The sequence below is a fragment of the Gasterosteus aculeatus genome, chromosome 8, assembly GCF_964276395.1.
Source record: "Gasterosteus aculeatus chromosome 8, fGasAcu3.hap1.1, whole genome shotgun sequence".
NCBI classification, from domain to species: Eukaryota; Metazoa; Chordata; class Actinopteri; order Perciformes; family Gasterosteidae; genus Gasterosteus; species Gasterosteus aculeatus.
In genome coordinates this window covers 9,275,129-9,294,651 of record NC_135695.1, presented here as the reverse complement: position 1 = coordinate 9,294,651, position 19,523 = coordinate 9,275,129, and the positions used below count along the sequence as shown (strand labels likewise).

The following is a 19,523-nucleotide window of genomic DNA, read 5'->3' as shown; positions in this document are numbered from 1 at the left end:
TCCAAAGCTGTACCATGCTCGCCCCAAAAATATCAATGCCACATTTTAGACCAATCAATCATTTTCTGGGTGGGTTGAATTGCTTTCCAAGCACACATGAACAAGTCTCGTACAAACTAGATTAAATACGCACCCGTTAACACATCACGCACAATGTTCTGTGAGCATCTCCCTGTCATGTTTACTAAGTGTTCAGCATACAATCTTCTTATAGCTGCACAACAGCCCTTTAAAGTTGCAAAAGCCGATGGATGTCAGACCTGGTTCGGCTAGCTGTCCCCGGTATGGACTCCCGATCAATACAATCCATCCTTCCATTCTTCCTCCAAGTCCTATAGTTTCCACCATGTCTCCTTTTTCCACTGTTTTTTGTGCACTTCCCTTTGTTTCCTCGCTCTCTTTAAGTTGTCAGCATGAAGCTAGCAGAGGCACAGCGGAGAGCTGGGTACACTGTGATGTAAGCTCGCCAGCTGTGGTGCATTTGTGGAAAGTGCCAGTGTGTATTAACGATGTTATTTCGGTTCCGCGTTTGAGGATCCGTTTGCCCAGTTGATCCAAAATAAATGTTATAGAAATGAAAGTCGGAGAAGAGAAGAAAGGGGTTTGATTTTCCGTGACCTCTTTTCTGAATGTTCACACCCCCCCCCCATTCACAATTTATCTACATGCTGTATGTTTAATGTCTTCATCCAACATCTCTATTAGCCCTCTGGAAGGATGGATAGATACATTTCTGTATTTCTTTCTCCTCCTCACACTTTATCTCACACTTTCTGCCTCTCACTTCCATGCCTCCTCTCCCTCTCACTTGCGTCAGCACTTCTGCTTTCTAATGAATATATGAATGAGATTAAAACAGAGAGAGAGAGACACACACACACACACACACATACAGTACATGTAGACACTTTTATTCCTTCTCCAGCCCAAAGCCTACAGCACACATAAACATTTTATCAATTCCATTTCAGCGATGACAATCTCCACTAAAACCATAATCGATGTTGCTTTTTTAAGACTATCATAGTTTTGAGTGGATTTTGCATTCACCAAACTTGAAATTGTAGAATAGTAAATGAAGTATAATGAAAGACACCTGAAGACGAGGCAGCCTTACAGCGCGAGACACCCTGCCTGTCTTTGATTCTCTGCTTCAAATCAACCCCTTAACATCTCAAACAAGAAGTAAATAAATAATACAACTAACAAGCATTTTTTACCTCGAGCAAGAATCACATCCTTCCCTGTTCATAATGGAGGAGGAGTCTTGTTGCTTCAACACACTCACACACACACAGGGGGAAGTCTAGTTGTGTGTATCATAAACCATGTTTCTCAGAGCCAGAAGGTATAATTGGCCCTTAACTCACAGTGTAGATGCAGGATTACAGATAAAAGGTGGAGGGATAGATGGAAGGAACTGATAATAGCTCCAGGGGAAGCTCTAGGAAACCAATATATGTGAAGACAGAAGGAGAAGGAAACACAGATGTACAGAGAAATACAGATGTTCTGAGGCAAAGGTGGACAAAGTGCAGATGTAAACCTTGTCCCCCCCTTCCTCTTTTTCTCCTTCCTTTTCCCTCTCACTCACTCTTTTCTTTCACTTCACAGTCGGCTCTCTGTTGCTATGGCGACTGTTCCTGCCGCTGAGGAAGAAAGGACACCTGGGGAGAGGAAGAGGAGACAGCGGAGGAACGAACCGAAAGATGAAGATGGATAGAGATGACGTGGATGCACACACTTCTGTGTAGATTCTAGATGGTGTTCATGTGAGCACATTGATGCAACCGATGACCATTTGTACGTTTTTTTGACGTGTCATTTGTAAGCCATGGTCTCTGTACAGTGCAAGATAAAAGCCTCCGTGTGTAATATAAAATCTGAAAGAGGGTCAAACAAACACCAGTATTACAGTGTTTAAAGTTTAGAGTACAAGAAAAATATTTCCTCTTTTTTTAACGTCAAGTAAAATATTTTTTCTGTTACAAGCAAGATTTTGTGACAACGTGGCGTTGAGCGACAGTTAAAACCCGATGAACAAATACTGCGTTTAAGTACTGCAACAAATCAGCAGGACCGATTTACAAGGGGATGAACTAACATATAAATGAAGACAAACGAAAACTAAATCTGTACAGCTGAACATTCAACCAACATACAGTTTGAACAGTTAATGATCATATCATATCATTTTTGGCTTCTTCTGGAAAGCCATATTGAAAATAAGATGACTCTACAGATCGTGATTTTGGGCGAGTACCTGCAATTGTAAATTTGGGTGAGAGACCGTAATGCATCGCTGCTGCGGATCAAACCCTTTATTACTTTAACGGAGAACTTTCCAGGCAATAGGCACCTGTAATCCGGCCAAACAGGAAAATTCCCCTAAAAACTGCATGTAATCCAATAGTAGCTGCTGCTCTGTGTCCCGGCCCTTTATTTATTTCCATGGATGAGCTCTGCAAAACACTTCTGCAGTCCAAATAGGCTTTGAGTTAGTTGTTTTTTTATTCTGCCCCGTCGAGGCAGTCTTCTCCTGAACCTGTCACTCAACACCAACAACAACCGGTTACTTGATTATGCTTTTACTTTAACTAAGCACATAATCACATTAGCCCATTATCACAGTATGATGACAATAGCTACGTCTTACCCACGCTGTTGCTTTAATCAAATTATAGCTCAAATGTGTGAGCCACATTCACCCACACGTATCAACAACTTCTGTTTCATGTCTCCACAGCATGTATTAGGACAGCATCCCTATCAATAAACCCTGGGATCATGTTGTTTAGAAATTCATACATTTCTTAAAGAAAGGTTTTACTTTGGTTGTTGGGTTGCAGGAGTAAATGGAGTTAGATTTGGCGTTTACTTGCATAGTCTACATCCTTACAGTTTCCACAGGAAGTCAGAATGAAGACAACATCCTGGAATGTTGTTTGGAATTGCAAAATACTATTCAAAATAACAGATGTCATGAGGGAATATTCACACACCTCAGTAGTTTTCCCCCGTTCCGGTAAAAAAAAAGAAGAAAATGTCGACCTGTTGATGATTTTTCCAGCTATGTGGCACGTCATGACTTTAACATTTCTGACAACAGGTGACCAAACCGCTGATTGAAGTACGACCTCCTCATTTGGATGTTACTGTGATGTTTCCCTGGGAAGGAATCACACAGTGAGTTTACTCCGTTCAGCTGAGCTGAGACTGAAGAAATAGTCCCTTAGAAAAATGCCCAACTCGTCTCCGTGTTCTAATGTCCAACACAAAAAGCTTGCACACAACATGCGCTTCCTTCCCTGTTAACATAGTTGGGAGAAGTTCTGTACATGATACGTTTTTTTTGTGGCAAGAAAATTCCAAATGGGTAAAGTTGTTTAAGTATTTCTTTAAAGGGACGTTACTTCATATCACACGGTCTGGTTATTTAACAGGAATGGATTTTTAAGTATGACAGTGTGATATAAATTATGCAGATAGAGGCAATGATATATGTGTCAAAGAAATGGAGGGCTGTTAAAAAATGTACGATGATTCAATTTTGACCCTATGTGCAGTGTGAGGACACTGCTGAGGACGCCCATTTTCCACCAGGAACAATCAGTTTTCCTGCAAGTTCACGCGTCCGCTTCATCGTTCATCTTGAGTTGTTCAAAAAGGAATATCCTGGCATAGCCTACATTAAAGAATATAACCATACAGGAGCTACAAGACCGAATCAGACATCAGTGAAATGCTCAGGACAAAAAATCATCCAGAAGATTTTAAAATAAATTTGATCGCTCCAAAGTACAGGCAGCTAGATGCTGGTGGTAGATGAGTCTGAGATGCCACCTAGTGATTCTGATAGGACCACTTCAGTCAAACCCTTATATTCCTGACTCAGCGAACAGGGATGAGTAGGACTAGTTACCATGGAAACAATAGGCCGAGTGTGAGAGAGAGAGAAACACAATGAGGCTGCTACACATGAACGCCATGTACGCCTACAAAAACCTCCTCTACAAAATACAAACTGTGTATTTTAGCAATACAGATCGCAGTTTGATAATTACTCAGTTGTTAATTACGGCAAATATATATTATTGAGAAACCACATTTGTACCTTTAAGGAAAATGAAAATGATGACTTTTTGATGAGTTTTTCAAATGAACCTCTGGGTGAATAATGTCTCTTTTTGGTGATTGAGCGCAGCGTAGCTCCCAGGTGTTTTAAACCAAAAAGCTTATCTAAATGTTGGGCACTCCACATGGTGTCAGCGTTGACTCGTTGCCTTCACGGCTTGACGGATTTCCCGTTATCAACATACTGGTTTGTGTTTAAAAGTTTCTCCTATGCCTACGCGACTCATGAGGTAAAACAAAAACGATCCATCAGCTGCGTCTGCTGCCACAGCTGCAGCTTCAGTCTCACCGGAGTACCTGCGCGCTTCATCTCGTGGTGTAATCGCACGCCGGTCACAGAAATAAGGCAGAAGGACAGCAGGATGCCTTCCAATTACACACAAACGTTATTTCCATTAATCGGCAATCCCAGTCCAGTTCTTCTCCTTCTCTGATGTGTTCATGGAAACAATGTGTGTGTGTATTTTTCTGCTGCCAGCAGCTGGTGTCAGTTTTTTTCTGCACGTTTTAATTTCTGAGAACTTCTGATACGAATAAATACGAGTCAATAAACAACAATAAAAAAAATGTAAAAAATACTCTATAACGCCCGATTTTCCAGTGGCCCGTTCTCCCAAAAATACAACAGACACAGAAGCACACAGGCAGTGATGATGGCCTACTTTGCCTCTGCTGGGCTCTCCTTGATGTTCTTACCCTTAGCATAACCAATCTCCCTCCTCATGCTGAACCTACCCAAACCAACATCTGCTTCTCCTTCTCTTATTGGATAGTTAGCGTGACATCTCAAAAAGTGATTTTAAAGTGGGCCACTGATGATGCTGAGGAGCACAGTGCCTCACCTCAGTATGCCCCCACACCTCTCCAACATCCAAATCACACCCACTTCCAACAGACTTGTGCCGGTGCAGAGGTGAGAAAGTATGCGCAATTACTTTCAATCCTTTTTTGGGGTATTTAACAGAGTGCAAAAACCATGAATACTTTCAAGGACGCTGTGCCATCAACCAGTTTGATGGCCGCATGGTCAGGGTGAGGATTAGGAAAGCTGCTGATATGGAGACCAAAACCCCCTCTGAGCTCCTCTCCCCCCTCGTTTCCTACCTGTGCTGTGGGCCAATGAAAGTTGAGGTGCCCACGTGTAAGGCGTCGGTCCAGTTGTCAGTCACCCTGAAGATCAGTGGTGGGCGGAGTTTATATCCCCAGGTGACGGCCTGTGGTTGGTCAGGTTCATCTCTGCCTCCTTGTAACCCCACCCACTGGGCCCCTGCAAGGCCTTATGGGTACCAAGCTCTGCTGAACATGTTCTTCTTTCGGGTTAGGCGATCGGTAGCAGTCGTCTCGATGAATCTTCTTGTGGCGTCTTCATGTAGGTTTCCTGTGCAACGAGGAAATAAAGAAAGGAATCACCTTTCTGTCAATCAGTTAACGCTTTGGTGGCTCCGTCTCCCGTGATGATAGTTGACATGAGAAAAAACTGCTGCATTTGTGGTAGTTACTGCAACCTTTTTTTTCATCTAAAAACTGTTTTTCAGCATTTGTGTGCTGCACCCTCTTTGGACACATGACAGCGATGGGCAAAATACAAAATGGCGATGGCTAAAATGGTGGACTTGATGCTTCCAAACTGTAGTCCATATAAATATAATTTAGCAATGCTCAAAATTCAATAAAAACGTTTTGCCTCGTGAAGAGTGAAACCCTGTTTGCCAGTTAAAAAGTAGAGGACTTGTCTCTTATCTCCATTTAAATAATCAGGATAACATGTCACAGTGTTAGGTTGATGCTTTTGTCACATTTGGGTAATAAAGTGACTTTTTGGAACAGAATACAACAGCAGTCTTCAGTTAAGAGTAAAATATTGGTTTGTGCTAATTATATTCTGCCCCTACATCACGTGGTTTCTTTTATGCCTGCACGCTCTTAACACCGTGATACAGTTTTCCAACACTGATCACTGCAAATAAAAGCCTTGTCGTGTGCACTGCAAATCCATTACACTCAGTAATTACACCAATTTATTATTGTCCTGTTCTGAATTAAAGGATTTTATTAAAAAATTAAAAAATGAATTCAAAACCTTTTTCATAACTAGGCTTCGCATTTTATTCACCCTGTACTTCATATTGGATCCACTGCAGTTCTATAGTATCTTTGTGTTGCATGCAATGCATTAGAATTTACCCTTTGAGTTCAACATAGATAAACAGATTTAGATATTGTATCAGATATATTTACAACGGTATTGCATTTTTTGTCACAACTTGGTCTCAGCCCTTCAAATTCTGATATTCTTGATCACAACACGTATGAACTCCATTGAAGACACGGCATGTGTGGTCATACAACACGATGGCGTTATTTCATAGAAGAACAGATTGGGCATATTATCCAAAGTGAACTATTTACATTACATTGTTGCGTAGTACGACCCAGACTACATACCGCGTGTTTCCTTTCACACGCGTGAAGAGCTCCATGACTCCTCGTTCCCTCAGCACAGAACGTACATAGCATTCTCCCTTGTTTACCGTCTCCCTGTTTATTAACACTAAACACAAACTAAATCGTTACAGTCCACAAATGAAGGGGCATTATGCGTCTGTAAAGTAAAATAAGTTTCCCCTTGCGGTGAAAAACCAACAATGAGATAAAAAACACAGCTTCCTGTCTGTGTGTTTGTTTGTCTGTCCAAGCAGTCAGTCCAAGTGACACCGTGCGGGGATGTTCATCACCATGGCAATGCAGCGTGAGTCACAGGGATGTTCGTTATGGAGACAAAGGGCTGTCTTGAATGTATGATTATGATTAGAGAGAGAGGGTTAGCCAAGATACCCTCACACACACATACACACACACACACGCACAAGTATGGTATATAAATAAACTGTATCAAATAGAGACATTCTAAGCGTCTCCTTTCCAACAGGCAATTCCACACTTGTCAATTATTCCTCCTCTTCCAAAACAAAAGCCTCTTTGCGGCCTAAAATTGCATTCTGTGTACTCGCTCTCTCTTTGGTATCTCTCTTATCAGCCATATTGTTCTGTTGTTTCTATTTGTTTTATATTACTTCTTTTAGCCTGAGGGCTTTGATTTTTTAATTCATGCTGGTAACTCTCCTGATTTGAGCTTTATTTTACACACAATGAAATCTCCTACATGCATTTAACAGTATGTATCATTAGTGATAAAACATATCTTAATCTGGTATTGAAGCCAAATGGACTGAATTGTAAAAGTTTAGAAAATAAACAGTGTTTGTCGATTTTGAGAGAACATTTTTTTATGCTTACAGTATTTATCATCCCAGTCACCACTACGGATGCATGTGTTTACTTTTGATAAAGTTATTTGTTACAGGTGTGACAATGGAAAGAGGATGTTGCATATGCACAGGGACCATGATACGTGTCTGACAAAATCCTGACTGACGTGACACCTACTGGGGGGACGAGCCTTTAATGGCATGCGATCAACGCAGAACGCAGAAAATGTAACTATGGGACACCTTTGCTGCAGTGAAGCAAGCATCATTCCTGAACATGTCCCTAAAATCCCCTCCTACGTTTTACACTGAATAGAGGGAGGAACAGACAAATGAATGGAAGAAAGTTGCTCAGTTGTTTTTAAACAATTTTAAAAGTATTTTTCCTTCTGAATTCTCTGAATGCCGATTCCTTTTCACATCCACAGACTTTTGGCATCCAGTTCTTAACTTTGAAAAGAAGGAACAAAGCTGCTGTCTGTACATCGAGGCATAATGAAACGATCAGGGTGTGAGGACTGATTGGTAATAAAATTGGTTGCTTTCAAAATAACCACAATAATGTCTTTAGATAGTCTGTAACAACCATATCCTCATAACACCCTCGCTAATTGCTTTTACTTTGGAGCTGATATTCTGAAATTTCTGAATATAAGTCCAAGTGCAACAATAAAATGTGTAATTAACTCTCTCAACCCTCCTCTGAACTCGTTCACTAGCCTCCTCCTCCTTTCCTCTCCTTCCATCCCGTCCGGTCTGCCGAACAGTGTGGGAGCGAAGGGTAAATTAATAAAGGAGCGAAAGTGGAGCACAACTCCCTCAGGTCCGCCATTACTGGGACGCTGACACAGAGAAACACACAAAGTGACAACACAATCTACATAATGACCCCATGACACACACACAAACACAATCTACAATGCAAGAAGCCACATGCATTCTTCTCATGCTTTACTGGGGCCGATGGGATGGGAAGCGGAGACGCAGCGAGAAAACAATCCGTACATCCATCAGCTGCATGCTTAGATTAGAAAGGGTTAAGGAGGAAGGAGGAGGAAGAGGAGCTGGGAGGGCAGGAGCCACGTGAGGAGGGATGCATGTAGAGAGTGGCCCCAGGCTATGGAGCTCACAGTGGTCCCATACTTCCATGTGATTCCTCCCCTCGTCTCCTTTCCGCCTTTCTTTCCCCCTCCCTGGTCTTAAGTCCTTTCATCTCCGCTTGCCTTTCTTCTCTATCTCTCGCGTCTCCTTTCTTTTTAATTTAACAATGATGCCATACTCTCCTTCACTTTAATGTCTCCCCTCTTTTCCTTTTATCTCTGCTCTACACTCCTTGTTCCCTTCCGCGGGGTGAAACGTTTACAGCGTATTGCATGTTGACTACAACAAACTGGAGCATGTTATTTTGGGTCCTCCCGTACAGTTACACAAAGTTACCGTGCTGCGTACAAAGCCACCGGCAAAATCAGCCTGAAGTGGTTCAAAAAAAACAAGAAAACTATTTATAGAAATGTGGTGAACCTTTTAACAAGGTATTGACAATCAGGAAGGAAAGTGTTGTTTATTAGTGGCGTAAAGCTGTTATTCAGCAAGGAATAAAGATCGTCCCTCGGGACTTTCTTTGTGAATCGGTGTTGTAATGGCCGTGGTCAGGCACCGGGGATTACGCCAGAAGCTCACCAGATTTTCAGATTTGGCAACCAGCTCTCTCTCTCTACTCCATCCATCTTTCTTCTCTCTCTGTCCAGCTCTTTATTTTCATCTATTTAGAGGAAGAACGGGGCACTTGCATGACATCAATTGAGGGAATTACTGTGAATCTCAACTAAAGTATGAATGAATGAATGACAAAAAGCGTATGACAGGGTTACAAAACCTTCAAGTAGTTTATCATCTAATCTACTGTTTAGAGTAAATGAAAGGTATATCACTGCCAAAAAAATGAAGATTTGAGGAGGCAAAGCAGACACTAATTACACAAAGCAGCCTTTGTTTTTAATTGTTAAAATGAAAAACAGTAGTCCAGTAGTACTTTGAAACTGACACCATCCAAAACTAGCTCACCACCCCTGTTAACAGAAAATAATCTGAATCTCTCCAAACCCTTTTGTGAGCACAAACAAGTACAACATCCTGCAGGCCTTAGATACGAGACCGAACTAAATATTAACACATTTGTTTGAACAATAATATGACAACGGGTTTTCACCTCGGCTGATGGACACGACATACGACGCGACACGTATAAACATTTGCCTCCTAAAATAGAGTAGCGGATTGTATTGTCAGTCTGGAAGTCTAGAAACACTGTAGATAGACTGAAATGTTTTACTGGCTCAGGGTCAGATATGGTTGGCATTAAATGAGGCTTTGCTGACCAACTATAAACTTCAAATGTCAAAGGCTCAATCGAACAGTGCAACTATGTTTGATTTGACACGAGCACATGTGCCCTCTAGTGGTGGAAGAAATACTCACATAATGTATTTAAGTATTGACACCCAGTGAAAGTCCTGCATTACTGCATTCACTTCAGCAAATGTACAACGCGCCAGCATCAAGTACAAAAAGTTAAAAAGTACTCATTCTGTATAATGAGTATGTATCAATAATAGTTAAAAAATGATCTGTACCATAACAAGCAATTTAACGTAACTTTGCAAAAGAAAATATAGTGGAGTAAAAGTAAAAAAATAGGTTTCCAAGATGTAGTGGATAGAAGTGTAAAGTAGCTTAAAATGGAAATACTCAAGTACCTCAAAATTGCACATCTGTACGTATAGTACTTGATGTAGTAGCATTGGTGCCATCTGACATGTTCAAAACATTGAGTAACAAGCTCCTTCTGCAGTGGACTTAACTATTTACTTACTGTTGGAATCCTCTTTTCATTACATTTTAGGGACTTCGTAATAGAAGATCAAGGAGTGTGTGTGTAGTTTGTCCATGAGAACAGATATAAGTCTGTCGTGACTCCGCATAGTGGCAGAAACTGGAACAAGAATCTAACTAAATGGAAAACACAGCAGAGAAAAAACAAAATCTATCTGACCTAAAGGTTACAACGACTAAATATGAATAAAATACAATAGAACCAGACTTCACGGGTATCTATGAGGGATTATATATTTTCTCACTTCGTCTCTCCTCTCATGAATTAAAGTTGCGATTGACTCCCAGAAAAAAAGAAAAAATCCCTAAAACAGAGGAGAGGAAGCACAATGTAATGAAATCAGTGGGGAGAAATAATGCAAAGAAGTGGAATAGAGCAGAAAAGGAAACACGAAAAAAGTGAGAAAAAAAGAAATCGTCTCGATGCGGCGAAAGGGAAAAAGAAAGACAGCCTCTTGCAGAAGCCCAGGGGGTATCCTGCCATCCCAGCATGCTTTGCTCTAACCTACTTTGGTATTTCTGTTTCTGTCTTTGTCTCTGCAGTGCTGTGAGTGGGCTAGCTACCGAATACACATCGTATTTAACTTCTGTGCATGCGTGTGTTCTATACCTCCGATAGGAAAGTGTGTGTGTGTGTGTGTGTGTGTGTGTGTGTGTCTGCGCTGGAGACCACATGGCTGCCAGCATTTCCCCACCTCACTATTCCTAACGTGCCGGGGGAAAGGGAGGCCTTTGGTTTCTGCTTTGGGGGAATATATAGAGTAGCACACAGGACCTCACACCCAAGAACGTGTTCATACGCACACAGACACACACACACACACACACACACACACACACACAATAAGAGTGATACTGACTAACTTCTCATGGTATAAAAGCCTAAACAGCAAAGTGCTTGTATGAGTTTTGTGTGTGTGTGTGTGTGTGTGTGTGTGTGTGTGTGTGTGTGTGTGTGTGTGTGTGTGTGTGCGTGGATTCGTTTGTACGTAGCCGTGTCTTCATTGTGTCCTTGGGTTGTGTGTCCTTGAGTCAACGCGACTGTAATGCATATTTGTAGGTCCTCGGTGTGTGAGTGTGTCTATGGGTGATTGGGAGCCGTGCGGGCTCCAGTGGGCAGCCTGACGACCGTCTCAGCAACACTCCGTTACCATGGAAACTAATGAGCAGAGCACAAAAAAAAAAGAGGAGCGTGATGAAGTGAGCAGAGTCAGTGTCGCTACCGAGCTTATCCCATTTCAGTCAGGAGCGACGAGTCACATAAAGAAAGAAGAATTAGGTATTATTAATACGTATGATGTGATAATAAAGTTTTAAAGAGTTTTTGGCACTTCATACAGAATGGAGTACGGACCCAGTGGTGTTGGCTGATGAGGCTGCTAGAAGACGATGAAGCTGATGAATTTGATGAGCACTGGGCGCAGATGGGAAGGTGGAGGGATGCAAAACGGCAGCATGAACGTACTGAAGGTAGAGAGACAACTATATTCAAAAGAGTCAGCAGCAAGACGATAGGCCAACAAAGTCATTGTTTCCTTGTGCTTATCGGACAGAAAAGACCAGCTGATCTAAGCAGCTGATATCCTGATGGACACTTACAAGGAAGTAACGTGTGAGCATGCGTGAGGAGTGAAATAAGCTCCTTCATAACCTGCCGTATTTATTTAAGACCTCATTTAAATTCACGAATCAGATATGCTGCACTCATCAGAGGTCACGGTTTTACTCAGAACAGCTGAGTAAAAGAACAACCGTTCTACATACATATTCATTTACTACATATCGTAAAAAGGTTGTTCATGGTAGCAGATTGTTGGAAGACATCACCGCAGCAGTACATCAGAAATACAGTCTGTGGAAACATGCTTCATATGTATTTAAATCTCTTCCTCTAACTCATAATTTCACTATGATCAATGTGATAGTGATAGTGCTGCATGCATGGAAACACAAACAATTTAAGGCCTTTCAATGAGTCACAATGAAGAAAACCTTTTCCAAATGACTCATCAACAAACAAATTTAACAGTGTTAAATTTGAATAAACTTCCCCTGTCATCCACATGACTCACAGCTGCCCACACAAATCCCTCATGGTTCCTTCCTGCTGCCTGTTCAGAAGCTGTTTTGGTAACCTGCTGCGACCTGTGAACATTAACTCCTACCTCACACGCTCTATACACGCAGATACTCTTAAACAAGGAAGCAGCTGCGTTTTCAACATATCTGTGGAATTTTATAACTAACCTTTCCTCCGCTACCTACCCACACCTGTTTGGTTGTTTGTGCTGAACAAACTGAGCAAAACTCCATTATCATTGTGACCAAGGACAGCCCACGCCGCCTCACAACACTTTCCACGTCTACTGCTGAAAACACCAACAGCATGAACCTTTGTTGCAGAATAGACGGAAAGCGTCCAGCGTGTGGCATCGCATTTAATGACCAGGCTAAAAAAACGTCAGTGACCACGTAGAAGAAATGCGTGGCAGAGAAAAATAAACGAAGGATATGATGTGAGGCCATCAGCAGCAAAGTACCCTGTTGACCGCTATGGACACATAGATTATTAAGAGAGTGAATTCTCAAAGGAGCAGACAGCAGATGGGATTCTGAGATCCCCTGGGAACACCACTGGGGGGGCTGGTTTACTCTCTTTTACTCACATGTTTGCCGATGATAATTCCAATGACTCTTCCTCGTGCACATACAAGCACGTTGTCCATGTAAAAACTGTCTGTATCCTAATAACCACAGCCTGTCAATCAATAGCAGCCCCAAACCGCTGCATCTAATTGGCTAATGGTTGTCCACACAAACACTAACCGTACACACGCACTGAAAATGTTCAATGAATGCTGTGTCAGCAATTAAATCGACGCAGTTGGCAACGCTTTGCTATTCAGAAAGCACTAGAAAAAAAAAACAAGCCGATACAGAAAAAAAGGAAGATGTCAAACACATTAGTGGCTTGTTTCGGCTTGCAACTGTCAACAAGTTTGGAGAGTCTGATGGGCCCACTCGCTCCCTTGGATGTGCTAAGTGTGTGTGTGCTAAGTGTGTGTGTGTGTGGGTGTGTGGGCGGACGGTGAGGCAGAGTCGTCAGGTTGGCCAGAACATATCTGCATATTCAAAACCAAGTTTCTATGCATACAAGCAGGCACACACACACACACACACACTCAGGTGAACACAAATGTACAAAGTTCCTCTGGAGACGTAACGATAACGGCATGGTGCTGAGGAGAACAGCAGGAGGCAGGAAGGACAGCGAGAGAGAGAGAGAGAGGGAGAGAGAGAATGAGTGGTAGGCAGGAGACTACGTGTGGGTTGACTTTCTCTCACTTGGGTGCTATGGTAACCTGCAGAGCTGCCGCTAATCATAGGAGGAGAGGAGGAGAAAGATGAGAGGAGAGGACGGCAAAGAGCGGATGAAAGGAAAGAGGAGAGTGGAAGAGCAGAAATGAGACGGAAGGGGAGGAAAGAAGAAAGTGACCAGCGTCAAACTACTTGAAAACAAGAGTCCATCCGACCACCACTGGAGGACCAGCACTTCGGCCGGTGCTCTTCTGTCACTCGCTTCAGACGGAAATATCCCAAACATCATCGGATTGATTATCACAAAATTTGGTGCAGAGCGTCTGTGTCTCCAAACTCAAGTTATTATTACCGGTAGTCAAGTGGGTTTTTGCACGCAGATATTAGGTGCCGAGGCGTCTTTCATTTTCAGACCTTCAGTTTTGATGGCTCGTCCGGACCAACAACAACTATTTAACTGCATCAATCACGATGAAGGAATTTCTATATTAACCAGAATAAAGTCATCAAATGAAAATCAAAAGAAAACATTTGCGGGCCGACTTGTGTTTTGTTTCTTGTTGTAATAGTCGGTAATACGGACAAAGAAACTGCTGTAAAATAAAAGCTTTTTTTCCACAGCCTGCTGAATTATGTTTGTCCTGGAGCGCAATTAGTGAAATATTAATCACAACATGAGTCAGCCTCATTAAATAATGAGGTGAGCACTCTGTCAGACGATGGAGAGGCACCATGTTCTTGCCCTCAAGGGGCAGGAACAGGAAGTAGCATAGTTCACTCAGTACTACTGCAGTATTGTAGTGTTTGAGTATTGAGCTACTTTTACTACATTCCACACATTCCAGAGGCCTGTATCATACTTTTTACTCCGGTACATTTATGTAACTGACAAAAGGAGGTACTGGCTTTTTTATTCATACTTAAATACCGTATTAAACATACCGCATTAAATCTGTGGTAACAGTTTGGGCTTGTGACTCTATTAAATGTATAAATGACAGTTTAAGGCAAAAAGAGGTAAAAGTATCCAAAAAAGTAATCATTAGAGAAAGGTAAAAGAAGAATACAAATTTGCATATTCTTCTTCGGTGCCGGATTAATCACATCTCGACCGCCTAAGATCAACGTGTGACTCTCCTTAAGCTGCCGCTAAACTGTATGAATTAACAAGCTTATTATGTCAAATATAAAAATACATCGGTAGCAGGGGACATTTTTCAAATTAATGAGTGATTATCCTTTGAGTAATTGCAGACGATGATCCTACTGCACATTTACTTGAGGAGTATTTTGAATGAACACTACTTACTTGCAATGGATTGTCTTCACATCAGTGTTTTTTGTTACTTGTTAAGTAATTGATCTGAACTCTTCTTCTGGAGACAATAAGACAACAGTGGTGCTTAAAGTAGTCCCACAGTGGAAGGCGACCGAGAGGGATTTTGCTCAAAATAAAACAATTTGTGAGAGTCTGCGATGACTGAAGGCCAAAAATAGTTTGTCATACGTCAAATTAAGTCTTTTGTCTCACTTGAAACGCATTATTATTTCCTTTTCTTATCATGGATTCACCAATCCAATGAATGTACTGATTCCCTCTTCTGGGCAGACACAGGTTACCTGAAGCTCCGGGACAATCACAGACAGTTAATGGCATCTCTAAAGGCTGATATGTTGTTTCATAATGGAAACAGAATGAAGATTGATCTTTGAGTGAGTCACTCTCCCCGAGTCTATTTACTGTCGTGTGTCATCATGTCTTCGTGCTGTTTTCTTCCTTTGGGACAAATGAAGTAAATATCTTTCGATGTTATCATCAACATGTCTCAAAATCAGTCAGCTTTGTTTATTCCATCCATCTCTCTTCTTTCTCCCTCTGTGTCTCTTTCTCCTCTCTGCTTTCAAAAGCTCACAGAGGACGATGCAACCCTACAGTAAGTGTACACACACACACACACACACACCTTCTGAAGCCAGACTACTGAGGAAATATGCTACACTTATACTGAGTTCATTCACAAAGAAATCTTGTGAAAACAGTGTGTTTGTTTTAATATGTAGGTCAGCGAGCCCCACTTGTTGCTGGACCTACTTTAATTTGATTGGTTTACGGATGTTTCCTGTTATTCTGGCTAATTAGGGTATATACCTATGCTGGCAGTTCACATGAACTGCACCTCACATGGACCAGTGGACAAGATCAGGGGGGCCCCAGCATTTAAAAAACATTAATAAATGTGTTGATTATACTTTTCAACCTTGTCAATCACTTTTAATTGTATCAACTGCAAAGGATCTGTTAAAAAACGTGGGTCGGCATTAAGTCTGATGCATGCATTGATCTAATCTGATCTGATCTCTAATCTAATTCTCAATTTGCAACTCTGTGCCATTATCCCCAAACAATATGGTAGCTGCAAGAAACCTTCTCCTTCTCTAAACGGGCCTTTTCCACAGCAATCATTTTTGATTTGTCATACAGGAAAGCACGAGTGTCACTGATGACAGTGGCGATGTGTCAGTGTTATTTCAGCCACTCATTAAGCCGTGACAGAGTGAGAGTGACCCTGAGCCCAAAGCAGCTGGTCAAAATGTCTTCTGTGGAAAAGGAGAAGCACAAACTGGGGCGAGTTTGCCAGCCAGAAGGGAAAAGACCGAAGGTGTGAAGACACTGTCCTGTTTTCCTCAGCGCCAGAGTCACATCCCTCCACTTCAGGAGCCCCTAAACGTCCTCAACCAGAAAAAAAACCCTTCCGTTTGTTATCACCTACGACCCCCCCGTAATGCACCTCTCCAGAACCAACCAAACCAAATAGTGTGTCATTATAAACCAGCGTGGAATAACACACCTCAGATGTGCCTTTATCACAAACCTAACTCATTCACAGACATTTCCTATTTAAAATGATTAGCGGATGTTTTTACATTGTAACTATTCCTGTAGTGGCCATTTGTCCTTGTTACCAACACATCTTTGAATCAAAGGGCCACTGCTGCACCTAGTTTTTCTTTTCTTTCACGCAGTAAGAAAGCGGATTGTCCAGGTGATCGTTTCCTCTGTTTCGCCTTTATTCCACGGAATCCACACGTACGATACAACTCGTCTGCCTTCCTATGCAGTGCTCTGTCTCACTGTTTCACTGGTAAAAACTGTTAGTCACCCAGGTGCATGCTGGTCCCACCTGACTTAGTAACCTCCAGGTGCCCCCAGCATTACCCAATTAGTGATGCAATTAAGCAAACTATATTTAAGAATAAATAACTAAATAATAGCTCCCACATATTCATTACTGATTACTGCCAGGTTTGTGAATGACAACTTTCTAACATGAGTACACACGTTGAGATTTTTTAAAACAAGTCATTTCAACGCAACTTTGCAATTTAATTTATCTACAGTTTGGCCCTTCGACACATTGCAAATGACCAACTCTCGCTGATACACTCTGATCCTGTGAGCTCATACCGAAAACCTTCACCAGTCAGCTGCAGTGGGGAGAGATTTGAGGCTCATCAGGATTCTGGGATTTGATCACTGCATTACCGTACAGAAGCTCTCAGCTGTGAGGGCATCCCAGCGAATCCGTGGGCTACGGTGAATACCGTGTACTTGTGATGTTGTGGGCTCAAATTTGACTCCTGCTTCCCCCCCCTCCTCAATTTGTCATCTTCCCTGCCACCGCTCTGCATGCAATTTAATGAAGCAGAAACAAATCCCACAGCTTTGTATCTGCAGTCGACAGAGCTGCGAAGATGAGATGTTTCCTCCCACGCAGGCCCGCAGACCGGCAGCAGCCTGAGAGACCCGAACACCTCCAACGGTGCGGTAATGCTGTGGAATATCTGATTCATTCTCACTGGTCGCAAGCCCGAAGCCTCCATCTGAGCTGTGAGCTTGAGATGGATTCATGTCTGCAGCGAGGATCTGAATTCATTGTGTGGACTGATATCAGACCAGCGGTCACTGTGCAGAGGACAAAATCAATAGGGACTCTTTACGACAGATTCCTAAACTTGTCAGACTGCCGTGTTAGTCAGTTTTCCACCGGTTGACAGGATGAAGCAGAGTTTTATGTGTTGTGAGTGGATTACAAAGAAAATGGAAGATTTTGATGGTAAAATAGTCCCATCTCCAGCTGCACCAAACCCTACTGGGCAAATTGAAGATTCGACATGCGGAAAACATTGGCCATCAATCCTCCGTCCGGCTGTCCGCCCGTCACGCACAGCGTGATCTGGGAAGAACGATTGACTCAAAAGTCACAAACCTCATCGTCTTGGGTTTTTACCGTCGTAGGTCAGCGAGCGAGGAGCAGACTGTGGTAGTGGAGGAGCCTCGGGGGCCAGCTGGGTAAGCTGAGCCTCCATCTCGGCTCTCCTCCATCTCCTCCACAGCGCAGTTTGGAGGCGTTTAGTCCGGCAGGTCTGGCTGCTTGTTCCGCCGTGTGGGCGGGAATCAGCTCCACTGCTCTTTATTCGATCTCCATGCTTCCGTTTGTTCGATGTCTATCAATGCGTTCTGTCAAATGTCATTAGTGATAAACCCGAGAAAACCAAAAATGAAATGTAACGAAATTTGCAAGAGTTGCCTGATGTGCCACCGTTGCCATAGTGATGGATGATGGTTAGTAGTTTTCTCAGATGTATGAAACATGTATTAGTCTTTAACAATCACTGGTTAGCACATGCATTTAAGGAGAACGATGATTTACAGGCACCACCGTGGACCCAAATACTGTGGGTCTTATTGAAATATTTTTTGAATGTACAGGTCATCTATGATTTTGTATTTAGTATAGAATGTGACATTAACACAAGGGACCCAGAAATGTGATGTATGTATCTAGCAATGTTGACTGTCTGTAGGGATGCAGCTAATAATTATTTTCCAGTCAGTATATTGATGAAAGTTCAAAAAAGAAAATGCTCGTTATAATTTTCTAGGGCTCGGCGAATAATTTTGATCCCTTATTTTACCAACCAGCAGTTTAGCCCCAAAAATATTTGGTTAACTATCAAATAAAAAAAAATCACCTCCCATCTAAGAAGATAGAACAGGTGAATATTTAGCAATTTGACTTGGAAAATGAACTATTATTATTAAAATATTACTTGATTATCCAAGTAAATCTGTAAAACAACTTTCCATGAGGTTTCCAACTTGTTTCATACAGATTACCTCAACTAAATGTCATTTTCCAATATTGAGAATTGGAAGAAGGATCTCCAACATGTCAGCTTTTCTCTACGTAATCCAACGCCCATGTCACAGAGAACGCCCCAAAAACATTTCCTGCAGATGAAACTTTTTACACCTGATGTAAAAAAAAGCGTTTGAGGGTCACGCAGTGATGATCATAAAGTGGTTTATTGATTATTCCCCCGCTGAGACCTGAGGGCACGGAGGCGCCTGCTGTCACCGAAACCCGCGGGGACTCTTGGGGGGGTTTTAGGGAGTCCTGCGTGGTGGCACGGGGGAGGGGGGGGCTTCCACCAATGCCATTTCCCTAACAGCCAATGCAATCCAACACGTGACAGCTGACTCTTAGTATATGCTCTTTTCAAATTGCAACACAGATATGAGGCACCAAAAAGTTTGTCACAGGCCCACTTGTTAACTCACACCAGCAACGCTGCACGTCCTCCAGACTACAGACTCTCCTCTGAACGACGGTAGCAGGGATGCTTTACTGGACCAGTGGGACAGCGTGATGCTGCACAGCCCCCACACAGGAGTATAGATGGAGCGTTATGTAATTAATACTCCTCCTCCTATGCAGATACAGTAGACAAGCCTAGAAATCCTGGCCTCAGCTGTAAATGAATGACACGGCTCCTTAGAATCCCTCTGCCAGATTAATTATAGACAATGCTCTCTGGACTCAGCCCATCTTTGCATCCTGTGTAGAA

The 19,523-nt window shown here is 42.3% G+C and overlaps 1 protein-coding gene across 1 annotated transcript in view; it reads right to left on the bottom strand.

Annotated features, from left to right (window-relative positions):
• The window catches only part of lrrc7 (leucine rich repeat containing 7), an 84,286-nt gene that overhangs the window by 64,115 nt on the left and 648 nt on the right, over positions 1 to 19,523 (bottom strand). Inside the window, exon 2 of the mRNA XM_040183653.2 lies at positions 5,239 to 5,512. The gene's annotated coding sequence lies outside the window, so the exon portion shown is untranslated. The remainder of the gene's footprint in view (positions 1 to 5,238; positions 5,513 to 19,523) is intronic.